General features: G+C 40.5%; 1 protein-coding gene and 1 pseudogene across 11 annotated transcripts in view; both read left to right on the top strand.

Annotated features, from left to right (window-relative positions):
• Positions 1–13,439, top strand: part of Tanc2 (tetratricopeptide repeat, ankyrin repeat and coiled-coil containing 2) — a 496,754-nt gene that overhangs the window by 406,495 nt on the left and 76,820 nt on the right. The window lies entirely within an intron of this gene.
• Positions 4,802–5,535, top strand: LOC103744768 (annotated as a pseudogene).

Below are 13,439 nucleotides of genomic sequence, written 5' to 3'. Positions count from 1 at the left end.
GGAAGGGTGAATGAGGCTTAGGGAGTCCCGGTGCGGAGAGCTGCGCTATATACTTACCCCAAGAGGCCTGAGGATATTAGTGCAGGCTAGGAGAGTTAGCTGGTGGTGCAGGCCCAGGGAAGCAGAGAGAGGTGAGGGTCCTTAGTAACTTTTTAAGTCCTTTCTAATATGTGTCATAGTTTATTAATTTATTGAATGTTAATACTTGTTTATTGTCCACTTTTCCCTTAGAATATGAATGGCTTCAATGAGGACAAGAACCTTGTCTATCTTACCTTTGCCTTCCTAAAAAGTAGAGTACCTGGACCATTGTAGGCACACTGCAAATAATTTTATTGTGTGTATAATCTTTATGAGACTGGGTCTCCCTGTAGCCACAGCTAGCCTGGATTCACTGTAGAGACCAGGCTAGCCTAGAACTCATGGAGATCCACCTGCCTATGCCTCCCAAGTGCAGGGATTAAAGGCTTATGCCACCACACTGGGCTTGCAAATAATTTTTGATGTAACTGAAAAGGGAATTTTATAATTACTACTAATTCTAATCTTAAAGCTTGATATATTTGAGACTCTTTCACAGCTTCACAGATAGTATTTTTGACTCATTTTGTCATTTCCTGTCATGCCCTAGGAATAAGTGAGAGTAGGCATATCAGCAAGCATTCAATAAGCACTTATTAGGTAATATATTCAAGTCTCTGTGTTAAGCACTGCAGGGGATACAGATATAAGTAAGGTAGATCTGTCCACCAGTACCTACAGTTTAGTGGTTTTTAATAGAGTTATTTATAACTAACTATATTTCAAAGCAAAGTACAGTGTAAATAAGGAGCTGAGCAACATAGGAGGGGAAGCGAGAAGTGACAGTTCCCATGCCTGCTGTTGTTTCAAATAGTGACAGCTCAGTGAAGTTACAGCTCTTCTGCCACATGAAGCCGCACCAACTGCCTAAAGACTTTATTGTTGGGGCAAAAATGTCCATTCTAGAGCCACTGATATATTGCTAGGGCAGAAAGGCCATAAGAAGATTTAAGGTACAGTAGGAGAAAGCATCAAATCTCCTGTCCAAATTGGCTGATTCCAAAATGCTGTATCACTTTCTAAAAAGCTGCGTCTTCACTGTACTGTATGTATAGTCTACCACTTATGGTCTTACATATTTGTATCAGATGTGAAATAGCACCACAACATAACTGAGATCCTGTATCAGACAGTCAATATATAGCTATGAAAATAAAATATGAAAGTAGTACTGACTGATACAGTAAGGTGAGAAAAACGAATTATTGCCCAGATATGTAGATTGTATTTACTGAGAATAGGTATCAGCTAGCAGACTCTTAAGATAGTACAACCAAAGTTTTTACTGTAGATGAGGGGTTTTTTAAATATTTTATTTTTGATGTGTATGAGTGTAGTGCCTGCATGTGTTTAAGGGCACCCATGTTGTACAATGCCCATAGAGGGCATCAGATCCCCTGGAACTGGAATTACAGATCCCCTGGAACAAATTGCATGGTTGTTAGCCACCATGTGGGTGCTGGGAATCAAACCCGGATCCCCTGCAAGAGCACTCAGTGCTCTTAACCACTGAGCCGTCTCTCAGCCCCTGTAGACAAGTTCTTAAGATGAAAGGTAAAGATAAGGACTGTCCATCTATTCTCAGTATTTAAACCATACTTATATTCATTTCATAGTTTTGTACCATAGCAACAGAAATACCTGCAAATTCAAGGCTGACCTGAGTAGTGAAGTAGAAAGTGAATCTGGAAGTCTGTTGCTCTTTCTGATACCTATCTGCATAGCTTTATTCATTAGTGAGGTATTGATGGAACTTCTCTTCTGCAGTAAGTACTGTGCCAGCCACTAGAGACGCTTAGATGAACCAGACTCTGATATAAAAAAGCCATTGCCCTTCAAATAAAGTGAAGTCAAACAAGCAACCTGCCACAGAGCCACAGTACAAAGTATCACAGGAACCTAGACAAAAAGGAAGTGCTTTGTAGATGAGATGGCATTCAAATTCAGCCTTGAAGAATGAGTTGGATTCCACCAGGAAGATGAGGACTAAGAAAGCATTGTAGCAGAAAAGAAAATGTTATGTACGATAGAAGTAGGGAGGAATGTAAAGGTTTGGCGTGCCATTGGGGAATTGGGGGCAGCTTAAATGAGAAGAAGATGCCTGGTCAGAAAGAAAATGATTGATTGTGTCACTAAGAAGAAAATCTTGAGTGCCATGTTTAAGACTTCACACAGAGCCCGTGTCACTTTTGAGAAGAAGAAACAGTAATTGGTTATATAATGGTATGAACAACAGCTCTGACAACAGTGTATGGAAGGAAGGCCAAAGAAGATGAGAGACTGCAGGTTGGGATTTTAGTTGTATCTAGTCTGTATCTAAGACCTGTAACAGGAGGATAGTAAATACATGTGAGAGAGACATTTTGGAAATACTCATAAGTACTTGAATAAGGGTGGAAGGATCAAAAATTAATTCCAAATTTATATGAAGGTTAGTGTTACTACTAAACAACACAGAACTTTCTGGTTGCAGGATGGGTTAGCTAGCATGAATAATTCAGGAGGAAGAAAATGCTTCTAAGGCGAACATGAGTCTAGTTTGGGGCATGTTCAGAATGAACTACCTTCAAGAACAAATGCACAGAATATATTTAGGAATGTGACTTGGGGAAAGAGACTGAATAGAAAATTCACAGTATAACTAACACTAGGGATTTGTGAGTTATCGGTAACTCACAGTAGAAGCTGTGATATAGGACTAAATAATAGCCCCCAATTTAAGACCAAGAAGGGGGCTCCAGGTGTGGTTACACATGCCTGTCATCCTAGCAACTGGGAAACAGGCAGGAGAAAAACAAGTTTGAAGTCAGCCTGGGTTACATTGTGAAATCCAGTCGAGAGAGAGAGAGAGAGAGAGAGAGAGAGAGAGAGAGAGAGAATGAATATAAAGCAATAAGGTGAGAAGCATGGAAACAGAATTGTTTCACTTAAATGCTAGAAGATGATGGTGGATGGTGAGCCAAATAGCAACTTATAAGAAACAAGGCAAAGGAAAAGTTATGGAAATCAGAGAAGTTTCAAAGAAAGGCTGCTTACCAGTACTGCAAAAATATGGAAGTTAAGAAGCCATTTCTGACTTTTGCTTGAATACTTTGAGTAGAGTGGTTGGTAACAGAAGCCAGATTTACATTAAAAACTAATGTGAGTTGTGTGTGGTAGCACAGTTTTTTGTTTTGTTTTGCTTTTTGAAACAGGGTCCCAAAAAACCTAGTGTGAAATGAATGAAAAAGTGAAGACCACTAACGTAAACTCTGTATTCTTTCCCAGAATTTTAGCACTGAGGGAAAAACTTGACCATATTTGTAAACATTAGGAAATGAGCAAGTAAGATTAAGAAACAAAGACAAGATATACAATGTAACTACTTAAAACACAGAGGAGAAATACCTCAGAACATTTCCATTTTGGGAAAGAGAAAAGATTGTTTAGAAGATCCTAGATGCAAAAAATAGACAAATGGGGTCACATTAAACTGAAAAAGTTCTGTACAGCAATAGAATCAGCCTACAAAGTGAAGAAACAACCTTCAGGATGGGAGATTTGTTAACTTATACATCTGATCATGAGCAACCAAAATAATTGAGTAGGAAAAATTTTAAAAGCCTGATTTAAAAATGGACAAGTTGGGGCTGGAAAGATGGCTCAGCGGTTAAGAGCACTGACTGCTCTTGCAGAGGACCTGGGTTTGATTCCCAGCACCCACATGGCGGCTACGAACTGTCCTTAACTTCAGTTCCAGGGGAACCAAAGTCCTCTTCTGACCTCCGCGGCATTACATAACATGGGTGCACTCACATATATGCAGACAATATACTCTTACACATAAAATAAAAATAATACGTAAAATATTTTTTGAATGGACATGACTGAGCTAGCTATTTCTCAAAAGAAAACATACAAATGGCCAGCAGATATATGAAATCATATATATTCAGCAATCACTGTCAGAGAACTGCAGTCAAAATCACAGTGAATTATCATTACCCCAGTAAGAGCCTGGGAAAACTGAAAGGTAACAAATGCTAGTGAGGATGTGGAGAAGAGGAAGCCTTTACATGCTGCTGATGGGATGATGACTGGCTCCAGCCACTGTAGAAAACATTGTGGAGGTTCCTCCAAAACATAAGATGGAACCACTTTATGATCCAGCCCTCTCTCTACTAGCTGGATATCTAAAGGAAATGAACAGGAATGTTGGAGAGATGCCCCAACCCCCTAGTTCACTGCAGCAGCATTCACAGCACCAAAGAAATGGAAGCAGCCTGAGTGTCCTTCTGCTGATGAATGGATAAAGAAAATGCGGCACATATGCATCTTCAGCCAAAGAAGAATGAAGAGCCATCCTTTGTGACAATGTGGATGAAACTGGAGACTGCTAAATGAAATAGAACAGGCTCAGAAAGACATGTTCCATGATGATCCCGCTCATCGATAGAATCTAAAAAGTTTATCTAAGGCAAGTTAAGAAGAGAGTAATTACCAGAAGCTAGGGAAAATAGGATGGGGAAAGATTGAGTGCTAGTCCAGTTAGATAGGAGCAGGTAGTTATGGATGCTATGGTATAGTAAAGTGACGACAGAAGCAATAATTTACATTTCAGCAAACTAAAAGGATTTTGGAAGTTTTTAACTATGAAGAAATTATAAATGTTTGAGAAGGTGTGTATGTCTTAACTGATTTAAACATTATCCAGTGTGCTCTTTGCCACATCTACTGCAAGATGAAGACCATCCTCAACAGTCAGACTGTCATTATTCCAGAAAATGTCAACATCACCCCAAAGGGGTACACAGTTATTGTGAAAGGTCCCAGAGGAACCCTCTGGAGGGATTCAGAGGAACTGAAGTCTCCTTGGAAAGAAAAAGAAGAGGCTGCAGGTTGGCAAATGGGAGAATAAGGAACTGGCCACTGTATGAACTATCTGAATCCATATCCAGAACATGATCAAGGGTGTTACAACTGGAGTTTTGTTACAAGATGAGGAATGTGTATGCTAACTTCCCTATCAACATCATTATTCAGGAGAATGAGTCTCTAGTTGAATACAAAATTTCTTAGGTAAAAAAAAATACATCCATAGGGTTTGGATGAGGACAGGTGTTTCTTGTTCTGTCTCTCAAGCCCAGAAGGATGAATTAATGCTTGAAATGAATAATATTGAACTTGTTTAAAATTCAGCTGTTTTGATTCAGCAAGCCACAACAGTTAAAAACAAGGGTTTGATTCCCAGCACCCCCATGGCAGCTACGAACCATCCTTAACTCCAGTTCCAGGGGAATCCCGAAGCCCTCTTCTGACCTCCACAGCATTGCACGACATGGGTGCACTCACATACATGCAAGCAATACACTTATACACATAAAATAAAAAATATTAAAAAATAAAAACAAGGATATCAGAAAACTTTTGGATAGTATCTATGTTTCTGAAAAGAACAGTGCCGCAGGCTGGTGAGTAAGATTGCAGTTATCCAACTCCAGTAACAAGACCCTAGATTATAGGAGTTCTTTTGGCACAATAAAAAGACTTCTATTGGACTGGAGAATGACTCAGTGGTTAGGAGCACTGGCTGCTCTTGCAGAAGACCCAGGTTTCAATACCAGCACCCACATGGTGGCTAACAACTGTCTGTAACTCCAGCTCTAGGGGATCCAGCACCCTCTTCCATCCTCTGTGGGCATTGCATGACATGGGTACACTTGCGTACATGCAGACATAACACTCATACACATAAAATAAAAATAAATCAAAAAAATTTTTAAGACTTCTATAGATTTGAGAAAAAATTACCTAGTGTATACTATATGTGTCAAAATAGTATTTTTTTCTAATTTTAACACATTTTGTTTATTCCACCATTAGATATTTATGATAATGTTTATAATTTTTTTGTCTTTTGGAAGCAGGGTCTCCCTGTAGCCCCAGCTGTCCTGGAACTCACTATGTAGACCAGGCTGGCCTTGAACTCACAGAGATCCGCCTGCCTCTGCCTCCCAAGTGCTGAGACTACAGGCGTGTGCCACCATGCCCAGCTAATGTTTATAATTTTTATTTTATTTGTTTTTATTTAATTTTTATGTATTTACAAAATAGTATCTTACCCCACAGTTTTTACATTTTTACTGTATTATTATTTATAGTATTTTATTCTTTGAGAATTTCATGCATGTTTACAATGTGTTTTGATCATACTCACCCCCAATTTCCTCCTGGGTCCCCCCAGTATATCCCCTTCCCAGCTTCATGCCCTCCTCTATCTCTATCTCTCTTTCTCCCTCTTTCTTTCACTAAATCTACTTACTGCTGCCCCATGCACATGGGTGTGGGGCTGTTCACTGGTATATGAGCAACCTACCAGTGTCAACATCCCCAAAGAAAAAATGACTCTTCCCTCCTCCAGCACTCATCAACTGCCAATAGCTCCTCATGTAGGAGTGGAGCCTCACATGCCCCTCTCCCATTCCTGCTATAATTTGTACTGGCTTGGTACTGTGCAAGTCTTATACAGGTAACCACAGCCACCATCAGTACTACTCACTTTATTACATAAAATAGAAAAGGAAGGAAAGCTTCCAAACCTTTTATGAAGTCAATATTGCCCTGGTACCAAAACCAGATAAACAAAAAAATTTACAGACTGATCTCCCTGATGAACATAGATGTAAGAATCCTCAGTAAAATACATACTGAAGAGACAGACATGGTGGTGCATGCCTTTAATCCCAGCACCCAGGAGACAGAGGCAGGCAGATTTCTGAGTTCAAGGCCAACCTGATCTACATAGCAAGTTCCAGGCCAGCTGGGGCTACAAGGAAACCCTGTCTCAAAAAGACCAAAAAAAAAAAAAGAAAACTGAATTCAAGATCACATCAAAAAGATTACTCCTCATGATCAAGTTGACTATTTTAGTTATGCAAGGATGGTTCTAATAAATGTAATTAGTTACATAAATAGACTCAATCACATGATTATAAATCACATGATCATCTCAATAGACAGAAAAAGTCCTTTGACAAAATCCAACATCCCTCCACGATAAAAGTCACAGTCTAGGGGTGAAGGAAGCATGCCTCAACATAATAAAGACTACACATAACAATCCTACAGCCACCATTGTACTGTGGATAAAAACTTAAACATTCTCACTAAGATCAGGAAAAAGGCAAGAGTGTCCACTCTCCACTTTTATTCAATATGGTACTTGAAGGCTTAGCTAGAGCAATAAGACAAGAGAAGGAAATGCAATTGATACAAATAGGAAAAGAAGTCAGAGTATCACTATTTGCAGATTATATGATTCTGTACATAAGAGACCATAAAGACCACACACACGCGCACACACACATAAAACCTCTTAGAGCTGATAACACTTTCAGCAAAGTAGATATGAAATTAACTCCCAAAGCCAGTAGCCAGACTTCCTATATACCAATGACAAAAAGGTTGAAAAAAGAAATCAGAAAAACAACCCGACTCATAGTAGTTACAAAAATAAAACAAAATACCTAAGAATAAACCTAACCAAGGAAATGAAAGACTTCTACAATGAAAACTTGAAGACACTGAAGAAAGAAATTGAAGAAGACAGTAGAATATGGAGAGACCTCCACACTCATGGATCAGAAGGATTGATCTTATGAAAAAACACAGTTGACAGATTCAGTGCAATCTCAATCAAAATTCTAGGGCCATTCTTCACAGATGTAAAAGAAAAATCTCAAAATCTTTGTGGCAGCACAAAAGACCCAAGGATAGCCAAAGCAATACTGAACAAAAGAATACTGCAGGAGGTATTATCGTACCTGCAGATCCATAGTAATAAAAACAGCTGGCAGATAAGCAGACACACAAATCAACGGAATAGATTACAGGACGCAGATATAAGTCCATGCAGCTACAGCTGCCTAGTTTTTGACGAAGATGCCAAAAAATGTATTTTGGAGAAAAGAGAATCTTCACCAAATGCTGCTGGAAACCCTGGTCTCTAATATACAGAAAAATGAATCTAGATCCTTATCTCGCCCTGCACAAAACTCAACTCCAAATGGATCAAGGGCCTCAATGTAAGACTTGATACCCTGAAACTGCTAGAGAAGAAAGGTAGAAAGTGTGCTTCAATTTATGTGCTTTATATACCAGTGAAAAGTAAATTTCTGGAAAAGGGGTAAAAGATAAAGAAGTCTTAGTATCTGGCTGTCAGAAAGGCAACATGAGGCCTCTTCCTGCGCAGGAATGAAAGTTGGCATAACTTATCAAAGCAGGGCTTTTCCTTTTAAGTTCTCATATTGTCTTTCTACTAGGGCTCAGGAACTACAAAACATACTCAGAGCCTGGCCAGGTAACACCTTCCTCTTAAAACTGACAGAAGGTGGGGGCTGGAGAGATGGCTCAGTGGTAAAGAACACTGATTGTTCTTGCAGAAGACCTGGATTCGAATGCCAGCAACCACATGGCAGCTAACAACTGTCCGTAACTCCAGTTCCAGGGAATCCAACAGGCTCTCTGTCCTCCTCGGTCATTGCACGACATGGGTGCACTTACCTACACACAGGCAATACACGCATGCACATAAAATAAAAATAATAAATAAATAAATAAAATTTTAAACTGACAGAAAATAAAGTAGACAGAGGCAAGGGAGTCCCTAGCAAAAGCACTAATTCCCCCATGTCCTAAACTAGGATTGCCTGATGATGTCATCTGAGTGTCTCAGAGGAACTAATCTTAATAAAAATAGTAATTTCTCATACCATCTTCAGAATTTCTGTTTTCTAAACACAGAGACCACAAGAGGAACACTCATTTAAAGCAACTCCCCTCTTTCACCTTTAGTTCATGGTGGGCTACAGTAGGGAATTTATTGATGCTGCTGCCATTTCAATCCTTTGACCTCACTGTCTTGTGAATTTTAAAAATGATTTCATGTTTGCTGGGATAAGTGACAGTTGTTAAGCATGAAGGGCCTTTTAGATTGGTTGGCTAATAGAGATAGAAAATGCTTAGCTACTGTCACAAAACACAAGGGCTGCTCTTCTCACGAGGGAGTATTTCAGTAGCCTTGCTGTAAAGTATAATAATTTGAACTTCTTTCCAGAGGATTTTATGAGGACAATATTTTAGTTTCTGTTTACTTTCACTAACATTGAAATGAGTTCTTCCATACTTCTGTTCTTTGTCTGGTCATCTATCCAACCCTCTATTACCAGTCTCTCAAAAACTTCCATATTTAAGGAAAGAGTAATTGCAAAAATAGACAAACCCTAAAACCTCAGTTCACACTAGAAATTTAGTTTTCATTCACATAAAGTCCAGAGGCACCACATGATTGGATGAGATCTGCTCTACAGAGGTTCTCAGGGATCCAGTGTGGTGGAGGCTCCACCATCTTTAACACACTGCCTCAGAGGCACCTGCCTGATGTCATCAGCGGGTAGAATGGAGAAGACAGATAAAACAGGAGGAGCCGGGCGTGATGGCGCATGACCGTAGTCCCAGCGCTTGGGAGGCAGAGGCAGAGGCAGGCGGTTCTCTGTGAGGTCAAGGCCAGCCTGGTCTACATAGTGAGTTCCAGGCGAGTTGGGGGTACAGGGAGATCCTTTCTCAAAAAGAAAAAAAAAAAAAAAAAAAGGAGAAATAAAAATTTTCTAGGCCAAGTCTGAAGTAACGAATATCATTTCTTCCCACAGCTCATTAAGCAGTCACATCTCTCTCTCTCTCACACACACACACACCACCCCTGGTTGAATGCAAGGTAGATACTTCCCAAGATCCACTCTTGACTGTGGAAGGAAAACTTAATCTTGTAGGTGACAGTCAACTCTGTACACTCTTATCTCACTAGGTCTTCCTATATAAGTCCTCACATTTGCCTCTATAAGATATAAATATGCCACAGCAGCTCATAGTACCTCATATAAGATAGGTGCCTTGCCAACTGGTGGTGGCTGTACAGCTGGTGACTGAGCATCACATAGAATATAAAAGCACCTAAGTCTTGTTTCTGTGAAACAATATATTGTCTTTAGAATTTATCATCACGAAGAGCTAAGGAATTTGATGGTCACAAGACTAAAATGGTCAGGAAACATCTACACTAGAAATACTTGGGTCCACCTTAGCATGTTTCATTGCTACAAATAAAAAAACTTCAATATTAGCTATCTCCCTGGAGGGCTAAGTGAAAACCTTTTAGAAAAACACAGTATCATTGTATATACCATATAAAACAACTATTGTTCAACTTGCAAACAGTTGAATAGAGGTGAGTTTTTCCCTAAAAGACTCCATATCTCTGAACTCTTGAGGCATCATAAACCAGGTCATCAAATGGAAGTAGTTCCCTGTAACTCAGAGTTGTCTGTGAGTATCATTTTGTCTCTGGCAAAAGGGGCTGCTGATGCCTGCAAACGAGAATGGAAGAGGATCTGCCCTCTGCTATTCTGGATACCACTTTCTCTGACTTTTGTCAAAGCATGTATATGCAGAAAAGAGGAAAAAGAGTGTTGGCAGAGAATCCTCCACTCTGACCTGTGATTACTTCTTTTCCAAAATATCTGAAATCAAATATACCAGGCATAGTGGCTTACAGCTGTAATCCCAGCACTCAGGAGGCTGAAGGATGAAGATCACAAGTTCAAAGCCTCAAATATAAGACAGTCCTCCTCAAACCCTCTAGTATACATGATAAATTTATATTCCTCCTGTTAGTTTGATTTTACCTTGTTTCTTAGAGACAAGTTAGCTCTATCTTTATCCCTCTTCTCTACTTAAAGTTATACAACCAAGTTTTCCCGATACCAACTACTAGTGGGTAGCATATGTATTCCAGTAATCCTTCTCTGATCTGTCCATTTCTCTTTTGTCTGCAAAAGTAGTAGCTATAGTCTGAAAGGGTAAGGATAGGATATCGTAATGTACCCCACTACACACATTAAAGATTAAAGCTTTATTTGTGCACACAGTTGTCTTCCTGTATGTCTAAAGTCATTTACAGGTAATGATTAATCCTGTCACCTTGACTGGATTGAGAAGTGCCTATATGATTAGTAAAGCATATTTTGTATGTCTATGAAGGCATTTCCAGAGACAATTACTAAGGGGGGCGGGGGAGACCTGCTCTGAATGTGAGTAGCACCATCCCATAGAGAGCCCAGGATAGAATAAAAGGGAGAAAAGGAGAGAGTTTACTACTCTCAGTTTTCCCCCACCTCATGACATGAACTGCTCTGCTCTACCAAATATCATAATGGAATGAAAACATGAGCACAATAAATCCTTCCTCCCTTGAGTTATTTCTCTCAGCAATGAAAAGTCTGACTCAGAAAGTAGTCATTCCTTTAATATTACGCTATGCTAGTTACCATATGATAAGAAAGAAAAATAAGGTACATTCTACTTAATATGCACTCCGTTCTTACTACAGTCCTGAAAGATGGGTATTACTATCCTTATCTTACACAGAAGTTAAGTCACTTGTTCTTGGTTATAAAGGATGTAAGTGGTATTGCAGAACTAGAATTTGAACACAGGTCTGCTTGACTTTGTTAGAGATGAAAAGGCAGCATTGTGACTGCAGACAGGGAAGTTTGTGGGGTAACTTAATCACAGGTGATCTCATTTTATAAACTATGTGGAAAAACGTCTGTCCTCACAATGCCCTCAGCTCATAGCTTCTGAACCCATATTAAAGTCTATTTTGATCATCATAATCTTAGAGAAAGCATAGCTGTGTCCAGTCTTTTGCTGGGGTAGTGGCACACATCTTTAATCCCAGCACTTGAAAGGCAGAGGCAGGTGGATTGTGAGGGCAGCCTAGTCTGCATAGTGAATTTCAGGCCATCTGAGGCTACAGGGAGACCCAAGAGAGTGAGAGCGAGAGCAAGAGTGAGCGAGATAGATGGGGAGAAGGATGAGGATGAGGAAGAGGAGGAAAGAGGGAGAAGAGGATGAATAGGAGGGGAAGAAAGAGGGGGAAGAGGAGGAGCAGGAGGAAAGAGAGAGAGAGGAGGAGGAGGAGGAGGAGGAGGAGGAAAAGGAGGAGGAGAGGAGAGGATTTGGTTTTAAGGAAAAACTCCAACTCCAAAAAACTCCAAAAGATAAAGATGATGACTTTCATTTGACAGTGATGGAGGCAGAGCAAGCCAGCAGACAGTCAGATAAGCTAAATTCAATCTCAGTGTTTGAGATGTCTCTGTGGGCGTATTCACATTGAGGTGAAAGTTGAAGCCAGGAGATGAGAGCTACCTGAGAGGAAGATAAAACAGAGATGTTACATCACTGAAAGAAATGGGAGAAGTACCTAGGTTCTGTCACAGATGCCAAGAAATAGTTTCAGGAAGGGAAAAGGCCTAATGCTTGCCGGGGTTCAAACCAGCAACCCCTGATGAGGTGAGGATTGGGAATGAGTAAGCATGCCGTTCGCCAGCCCACGCCGCCCCCATTACCCGGGGACACTCAGACACAACGGGGAGTCTTAGGCAGAGACTCATTTATTACAAGTGTCACAAAGCTTATAAAGGCACCTGGAACCCCCACTCCCCCCTGAGGGTGTATCTTAAGGATGGTCATGCGCTGATCATGCACTCCTCAGCATTGCAGAAGTATTCTTCAGACTTTCAAAGCAAGCCAGGCCACGGCCCCAGTAACTTCCTTTCGGACCTATGCAAGGTGGGGCTTTTAGGTCCCCACATATCCCCCTTTTTTATTTTTATTTTAAGGCCTCACTGACTTTATTTCACGGGTTACCCACCTCATAGGCAGCTCCCTGAGGAGAGATGGCTATCTCCTTCCTCTAATCTTACGCATTTTTGCCTGTCTTAGGCTGTGTCACCTCTGATCAAGCCTTGCCCATCATTGGATCATGCACCTGGCCATGTGCATGTCCTGTCTTAGGAGTGCTTGTCATGGGACTTCTTACCCATCTTTGGCTAAAAATGCATCATGATTAAGGGCAGCCGTGTGGGTAATGCTAGCCCGTGACAGTCTTAGTCTCTGCCTAATTCGGTTAGCCAAGCATGGGCAACCAGAGAGGGTCCTGGGGAAGTCCATAATCATGAGGAGGTGGGCCGTGGCAGTTCCAAGGGTCCTCTGTCACCAAATTATCTGGTAAAGACGCTTAAAGATAAGCATTATCAAGAGAAACAAAGCAAGTCATGGCGTAGGACAAGTTGAAATACTTCTGAGACCATGTACCTTTTAGCCAATCAGCCAGTTGTCAGAGAGGCTGCAGTGAAGTCAAGGAACTGAGTCCTTTACCTCAGATGGATACAAATAAAGAGAGGAATTTTATCTCATGAACTATTAGCCATGGACCATCATGCTAGTCAGTCAGATCCTGGCCTACCCACTTAAGGTTTTTC

The sequence above is a fragment of the Nannospalax galili genome, unplaced genomic scaffold (assembly GCF_000622305.1).
Source record: "Nannospalax galili isolate Female #2095 unplaced genomic scaffold, S.galili_v1.0 scaffold1023, whole genome shotgun sequence".
NCBI lineage: Eukaryota > Metazoa > Chordata > Mammalia > Rodentia > Spalacidae > Nannospalax > Nannospalax galili.
Note: the sequence above shows the minus strand (reverse complement) of the source record. Positions and strands in the feature narration are given on the sequence as shown.